At 48.4% G+C, this 8,545-nt stretch overlaps 1 pseudogene; it reads right to left on the bottom strand.

Annotated features, from left to right (window-relative positions):
- Positions 1 to 257: 257 nt before the first annotated feature.
- LOC128068234 (uracil-DNA glycosylase-like) lies at positions 258 to 1,167 on the bottom strand (annotated as a pseudogene).
- Between the last annotated feature and the right edge of the window lie 7,378 nt (positions 1,168 to 8,545).

Raw genomic sequence — 8,545 nt, 5'->3', positions numbered from 1 at the left:
AGATCCCTTCCGGGAAGCCTGAGCCACAGCTGGTGTGGTCCAGTTATCTCTAGCTGAACAAAGCTGCCCCTCCCAGGCAGTCTGGCTCATGGCTGCTCCGCTTGAAACATGTTCCCTTGTGCCGGGTGCTTGAGAATCACGAGGGAGATTTTCTTCTTACTTTGACTTCATAAACGACCAATACTTCTATTTCACAGCTTCTAGAAAACTGCTCAATCCCCAGGGTCAATGTCACCCCCAGGATCCAGGTCACAAGGTCAGAGGTCCTTCCAGTTGATGGGCTCTTTGCCGGACTTCTGCAGCAGCTCGTTGGTTTTAGAGAAATGCCTGCATCCGAAGAAGCCCCTCTTCACGACAGCGGTGAGGGGCGTGTGGTCTGCAGCACGTGGTGCCGCTTCCTATCAACGGCACTGCCCTTCTGAGCATAAGAGCCCCAGAGCAAGAAGACAAGGCCGTGGGCGTTCTGATTGAGCCACGACACAGCGGCATCGGTGAACTGCTCCCAACCTCTCTCTTTACGAGAATCGGCCTGATGCGCCCGGACCGTGAGGACAGCGTTGAGCCGCAGAACACCTTGTCTGGCCCATCCGGATGAATCTCCACGACCAGGGTGAGCAAAGCCATCTGTGTCTGTAGACAGCTCTCTGTAAATGTTTTCCCAACTGGGCGGGGGCGGCACGGGTCTCTGAACCCTGAAGCAGGGCCCATGAGCTTGATCGGGTCCGTGATACGGATCCTGTCCCAAGATGACGACCTTCACATCTCTTGCGTCACGCATCTGGCTCCATGTGAAGACTTGGTGAGGGGGAGGGTAAACAGGGTAATGTTTTCTTTCTTCCGCAGCAAATCCCGTAAGCTTTATGAAGTATGGCTTCCCGAACTCCCCGCTGAGGTGCTTCTTCCAACTCTCACCAAAACCCACCGGCACGTTACGCGCCCCGAGTCTGAGCAGCGCCGCCGCCTAGCTCCTCTGGATGCGGATCAACTGCTCCGGGCTCCGCGGCGACGAGGGCGGCGAGCCGGGCTCCTCCGGCCGGCCCGGGGCTTCCTGGCGGGGCTGGCCTGTAGGTAGTCCCCGCAGACGAGTCTCAGCAGCTGCCGCGGGCCTCTCCCGGGCACCCGCGGCTTCCGCGCGCAGCCCGACGGCCCCGGGCAGAGGGCCCCCATTCGTGGGAGTTTGCAGCCCCGGGGACCCAGGGCTGACCCCGGTCAGGTACCAGCAGGCTGCGGCCCCCGTTTTCGAGTTTGGTGCCTGAGTTGTTTTCTTAACAAATGGCTATCTCCTCATTTTATTCTTTAAAGCAATATACTTATTACTCTTGATGGTAAAGCATTTCTCATTAAAACCAAGAACAAAAAGGTACATTTACATATCATTATGTAGGAATTCTGCCCAGTGCAATAAAATTAAAAGTGAATGCAGTTGACAGGAAGGCAAAGAGTCTACATATGGTACTAAATAAAAAATTAAGTAAAATTAAAAATATGCCATGTTATTGGTGAAAAGACGATATAGGGAAATAACACCTGTTTTATTACCATGACTGATATTTGACATAATTTCAACTGAAAGAACAAGCAAGCAAAATAGACAAGAAGATTGACAAAGGGTAATAACAAGACAGCATTCTTGACAGATAATCTATTTGTAAACAAAACAAAGTATCATTGCCTTAAATATATAGAACTATCAATAGAAAGGGCTTCCCAGGTGGCGCTAGTGGTAAAGAATCTGCCTGCCAATGCAAGGAGACATAAGAGATGCAGGTTCGATCCCTGGGTCAGGAAGATCCCCTGGGGGAGGGCATGGCACCCCACTCCAGTATTCTTGCTTGGAGAATCCCATGGACAGAGGAGCCTGGTGGGCTGCAGTCCACAAACAGTTGGACGTGACTGAAGCAACTCAGCACACACACCAGTGGAAAGATAGAGAAGGCTCCTGGAAGGACTCTGGCCCAGCAGCAGGCAGGCCCCACGGTGCAGGGACCCTGTGGCCCTGTGACCCCAGCCCTGCACGGTGCCTGGGGTCTGCACCGAGCCTCTGGATTTAGGGAGGGCCTGTGCTGTCCCTGTTGTAACATCTTGTTGGCTCTACCCTCTGGGGGTGCCTTGGCCTCCTGACTGGACCCAGTCCCCATGGTAGGGTTGGTCCCCTAAGCTCACGTCCAGTGTCCGAGATTTTATTCTGGATTTTTGTATTTAAATTCAAAAGATTGAGCTAGTATTTAATTTTTGTCATGGTGCCTTTAGGTTTTATGATCAAAACCACATTTACTTCATAAAAACAAAATGCTATTTTCTCTCTCTATGTATTTTCCTTTACTTATGTATTTTTGGCTGCCCTGGGTCTTCACTGCTGGTGTGGGCTTCCTCTCATTGCCACAAGCGGGCGCTGCTCTCGAGCTGGCATGCTCGAGCTTCTCGCTGAAGTGGCCTCTCTTGCGGCCCACGGGCTTAGCTGTCCCATGGCATATGGGATCTTCTCCGACTAGGGATCGGACCCGGGAAGAGGAATGCGTCTCTGAGAAGGTGAGGTCTGAGCGGAGACCCGAGGGAGTGGCGGGGCGTGGGTGAGGACGTGCACGCAGGTCCGGAGGTGCGGGTGGCCCCCAGCCTTGCCAGGAACAGGAGCTGCCCAGTGGAGCTGAGGCCGACGCCTCAGGAGCTGGGGCGCCGGCCGAGAGCACGGGTAGCGGGGCGGGGTGGCCGAGCCCTGGAGAGCCTTGCAGGCCACGGAGGGGTAGCCTGTACTTGAGTGACCAGGGAGCCACAGGGATTTTGAGCAGGAAGGTGACTTGATATAATGTATTTTAAAAGAATCATTGCCATCCTGTCTATAATACTCTGGACATGGGTTCCAACACGGATCACCTTGATTTCATTATGGGTTGAAGAGATTAGTCACTAACATGTTATTACTGAGTATATTTAAGAATTCTATTCAGTGCAGCAGTAGAACAGGAAGTGACGCCTTCTGGAGGCAGAAACAACCCGGTGGAGACTTGGAAAGCTATTGGCCCGTGTCTCCTTGATCGACCCAGGTCTTAGTTCCCGTGTGCAGGTGTGTGAGCAATGTCAGTTTCCTCCCACAAGTATATGCCTACGTGAGCTCTCTTCTGCGGGCAGTTCCGCTTAGATCTGGGTGTCATGTAACTTAGGGGGCTTGGCCTCATCCCAGCAGTGACTTTCTAAGTGTGGTCCCCAGACTACATCAGCATGACCTGAGGAGCTGTCAGAAATGCAGGATCTCACTACCCATCTCAGACCTGCAGAATCAGGAACCCCGGGGGAGGGCTCCATAAATCTGTACATTAGCAGGCACTCTGGGTAATTCCAACCCTGCTGATATTGGAGAATAACTCCATCATGGCATCATGTCCTGGGGAGGGGCGGGGGGCAGCTGGTCTGCACTGCCCTCAGTCCACAAGGGGGCAGCTGAGGCCTCCAGTGCCCCTTTGTTGGTCCACACAGGTCCAGCAGGGTCCTCATTCCACACTGCAAGCTCTTTCCAGTCAATCTCTGTCTCTCTCTCAGCTGAGTTCTGTGCGGTCCTTAGATGCACTCTGTCCATGATGATTCTATTTTATCAGGTTATGGCAAATTGTGTGGTGGCGTTATCTAAACTTGAGCCACCTTGTGGCTGGCCTCTCTCAGCCTCACAGAATTATCCTGTCACATCTTTGCTACTTTGCTACTTTGCTAGGCTTGGGGAACTCATCCACATGTGTCCATTTCTCTTATGGGTCTTGACTTCGCTGTCTTCGTTCAGGAATGGGAGGCCAAGTCCTCTCTGCTCTGATTGCCCCAAACTTAACTGCAGATTTTGTTCTTACTTTGGACTTCTCAATGGGACAAGTGCAGGATTTCTCAGGACCCATCAGAGTCTGAATGCATTTCACGTCATGTCTTCACTCAGCAATTAAGGGAATGTGTTTTAGGCTCAGGCAAGAAAGCCTGCCCAGTTTTAGATACACCTCACTTACAGCACCAGCCGTCCATCATCAGGGTAGAGTAAAGACACCTCGAGGGAAGCTTGCAAATAGTATCTTCACTCTCTTTGCTGACAAAGCAACCACGTTGCTTTTAATAATTAATGGAAAAATAGAACTCTGACTATGATGCATCTTCTTTTAAGAACTTTACCTGTTTATGTGCCAGATGCCTCTCTAATGCTTCTCCAATGCCCCGAATCCGGGAAGCCTGGACTCTGTCCTCGATTGTGGTGACTCAGGTCGCCCACCACACTGGTGTCCTTGACCACTGCCAAGCCCTTCATAGGCCAGTGAGCCGTGATGCTGTGGGTTTGGTGGTGACTGCATCATTCCCATAGTACGGCTGCCTTTTTGGTCCTAATTATGTTGCCACAACTAAAGTTATTATTATCTGACATCAGAGATGTTACAAATACGAGGGCGAATGAATGCTGAAACCTAGTATTTGGTTTTGAGCTGATCTGGATGATCCAGACTAGCTTTAGGGGGAATTTTAAAATCACTTATGGATTGAGGCCAGAAATTAAAACTCTTTAAATAAAAATTTTGACTACTTCTGAGACTATGTCCTTAGCTGCCCCAGGGATGCTTGGGTTCAAGTTGAGAATAAACTTTCTTTGAATGTCTGGGGTCATTGTTGTTCAGTTGCTCAGCTGTGTCTGACTCTTTGGGACCCCATGGGCTGTAGCCCGCCAGGCTCCCCTGTCCTTCACTGTCTCCCGGAGCTTGCTCAGACTCGTGTCCACAGAGTCAGTGGCCAGTGGACTTACACTGCTGTGCCGCAGACACCAGGCTTGGGATCATGCTGGGATCATGGTGCTGCTTGCCCCTGCCTTCCGCCCTAGTTCCCCTGTCCATGTGAGATGTATTTGTGCGTGCTTTCAGGGAGAGAGTGTGGTCTTATTTCTGGAGAGAAAAAAGCCGGCACTTGGATGTGAAATGAAGGAATTCCTGGGAAAGATGAGGCTGATTGCAATGGAAACGTTTTAGTGACAAACTCGTTGTCACCCATCCTTATAAACATGTGACTCATGATCTCCATTTGGAGGAAAAATGTCGTGCCAGCACATTTTTAGTCTTGCTTGTAACCCACAGTGATTTGGAGTGCTCAGAGTCTAGTCTTGCCTGCTTTTGACAGACATTCAGAGTAAAGCATCTTCCTAGCTCTGAATCTCCCAAGGTGGCAGGCAGAAGAAGCCTAGCGCCAACCACAGGACTTCAGGACAGTCCAGACCTCCCTCCTGACTGTCCATCACGCTCCTTTCATTCCGTGGGTACTTTCTGCAGGGGACGACCATGGCTTTTGCTAACACTGATTGGAGTAAGAAATGGTTTTCTGAGAAGTAGGAGGGGGATCAACTCCTTGCAAAATGTTTTTTCAAAGTTCTGTTCTTCTCTAGTCTCTGAATTGCCAGAGAAGCCTTTCAAGCTGTCTGCTGGCCGTGATTTTTGGCCACGCTGTTACTCAAGCCAAGCTGATTAAGACTAATTTTGATCAAAATACATTCGTGCCTGGGCAGACAACCAGTGTGCAGAGTCCCAGCCAGAGACAATTAAATCAAGACTCATGGAGACGCTTGATAACTACTGTGGCACTCAGCGCGTCCTGATGAGCCACTGGCAACACCATGTTCCTGGTGTGCAAGGCGATCCTAGGATTTATTTGCTGTCTTTCGTCTCACTTTAGACTTGCTCTATGGTTCTAGCACATGATTCCCTCTGCTGATGGTTTCAGATCAGCCTGAGGAGGTTTTCTCCGGAGCTAGTCAGATAATTGTTGAAAAAGAAAACGTGGAGAGACAGATGGTAGACTTTGTTTTACTGGCTCGTCTGCTTTTGCAGGGGATGATTATATATTCAAAGTAAGTGGCACCAGAAGTCGCATCTAACTGAGGCTCATCTCACGTGTTTCCTTGGAGAACCTAAAATATGGCTTCAGGGACAGCTAAACCTCAGCAAGTGCAGGGAACCGGCCCCTAGGACATGGTCAGATGTGGCCTGGGGCTGAAGCCAAGGTCTGAGGGGTCACTGGCTTTGACCTCTGGTCTCTGTGCTGCCTCACTTTCAGATGAGAGTGTAGTTTTGGCTTGAACTCCTCGAGTGATGGAATCTTCTCTACTTCCACTTTAGACAGTTCAACTGTGACATCATCCTGTCTTCTTCTGGGCTGATATGAACTTCCGAATGATTTCCATCCATTCATTCTAGCTGCGCTCTTCGGCAGCAACACGGAACCAGCTGGTTTTCTGTTTCACCGAGGATGTCTCGGATATGAGTCTCAGGCCTTCTGCAGGGTAAATGTTTCTGCTTCCTTGGGTCATTCCCCATTTGAAATGGATTGGTTCCTGGTTCACGAGCCCTCCAAATCAGAGGAACTCAAAAGAGATGGAAATCATTTGGTGCAAATTTTCTTAATCTCCTTATGTAGCGCAACAAATAGAATATTCAATTCCAGACTCATAAAAATGAGAGAGGTGTGTGAACCTGGTTTTAAAGGAGAGAGCCGGGGCAGTGGGCTCAGCGGACTCCTCTCAGGCTTCCCGTTCCCATCCCAGGAGGCTCCCCGCAGGCCAGGCCCGTCTCTCTGAAGACCGCTGCCTCCTGTTGAGGAGTTGCTGCTCCCATTCATCCCTCCAGCTTGGCTTATGAATGCACGGGTTTCTAGATCAGAGGTTTCCAGAACTTGGATGGAGATTTAGGGACTCCTTAGAGACAGATTTGCTTTGGGGATTTGGGGTGGCTGAATGGACAGACCTATTTAACCAGAGCCTTGTCTCTCATTTCTCTCTCTCTCTCTTTTTTTTTTTTTTTAGTTTCACATCAGATGTTGTTCATTGGAAAATAGTCTTGGCAGCTGGAAGGTGATTTAACACCAAGGACTTGACCCCTTTCTCTCTTTTCTTTCCCTAGTCATCTCTAGACTATCTCTGCTTTCACTTCTGGGTTCTGAAGCTCTAAGCTGTGTGCCTCAGCAAGATTCATCATTTGATGCCCATCATCACATGGGAAATACCATAACAGGTGTGACTCAGGGAAGAGATAATTAAAACCTGGCCGTTTGGGGATGGGGGGAGGGGTCCCTCAGATGTAGGGCTTGAGATTAGCATCCTCTTTGTTTCATGATGGTTAAAATCATCAGTCTGCCATGACCCTGCTCCTGCTTTCTCGCTTTGTCTCTCTTCTTCCCTTCCACGTAGACACTCAGTCTAATGTTCTTGATGTAAGTAAATATGGCGTTCCCTTGCATGTGTTTGTAGTTCATATCCGTACTCTGGTGCTGTCTCATTTCATGCGTGTCTCTGTATGCAGGTTTGGCTCAGTGTTTCTGATGCTTCGGTGATTTCTTTGGTAGGAAGCCCTCCACGCAGTATTCTTCTCGTCTTGCCTAGCCTGAACTGCAGAGTCTGGGATGCTCAGATGACCATACCTCTAGATCCATGTGAGAGTTTAGGGTGTGTTCCCAGGGATGGAATTATGTGTAGAGTCATTGGCTACAGGAAGAATGGAATGGACCAATTGACACTTTCAGCGGGAGATGAAGCCCTCATCTTTTAATATTCTTACTAACACTTGGTGTTTTTATTTACCTAATTAGCGGGTGTAAAGTGGTATTGATTCTTCTATTTCTGATTGCTAGTGAGTTAGGGGATCTCTATGTACTTGTTAACCATTTAGGCTTCTCTTTCTATAAATGTTCTATTTCTCTATTGTATTTCATGTTTCTTTTCTTTTTTTTTTTTTTCTTATTGATTTGGAAAACCCATATGTTTATCCTTGATACTAATCCCATGACATTTCAGACATTGCCAATATTGTAAAAATGTTCTCTCTAATGTTATCTGGGTTTGCTAGCTACTAGTCGGTTGAAGGCTTCTGTTGTCTTCCTTTAATTGCAGGTGAGAGTGAAAGTTGGATAGAAGAGGCTCTTATTGCTTTCCTGTGGAAAATTCCACAAGGGCTTTCAGTTTAGTAACTTATCCTCATGTCTATGTGCAGTTTTAACTAACTGTATTTTCCAGATGTCAGGTAGAGGCCTGTCTTCAGAGCTAGGTGAAACTGCATTGATAATTCTTCTTTCAAGTGTTTGAAACCAGCTAAAGCAGCTCCCATGAATTCTGGGATAATGTTTTATCATGAAGCCCTTTGCCCTGGGCTTCTGTTCTTCCATATCAAGATGGTAACTGAAGACCCTTTTTATTTGTTTCTGTAAGGCATTCGCTTGTGCCACGCATCTGCCGATTTTATCTAATTATTTGCCACATGATCATCTGAAGTTCTATCTGAAGTCCAGGGAGTTGTCATATGATGACATCGTGAAACTGAAGTGTTTCTCTGTGTCCTCTCTGTAGCCTCTCTGCTTCCACTGCTGAAAATTCTCCTCTCATTTTGCATAGCACTTTGGCTCTCTCCAAATTTAACAACTCACTCAGACCCCCAAATGCTTAGCAAAACAAAATGTCCTTTTGTTAGATTGACACCTCTAGAAGTCAGCTTAGTTATAAATAGGTCCCGCCAAGACAGACAGACTCAAGGGATTAGATCTGATACGGAGA

This window comes from Budorcas taxicolor, chromosome 24, assembly GCF_023091745.1.
Source record: "Budorcas taxicolor isolate Tak-1 chromosome 24, Takin1.1, whole genome shotgun sequence".
Taxonomy (NCBI): domain Eukaryota; kingdom Metazoa; phylum Chordata; class Mammalia; order Artiodactyla; family Bovidae; genus Budorcas; species Budorcas taxicolor.
Note: the sequence above shows the minus strand (reverse complement) of the source record. Positions and strands in the feature narration are given on the sequence as shown.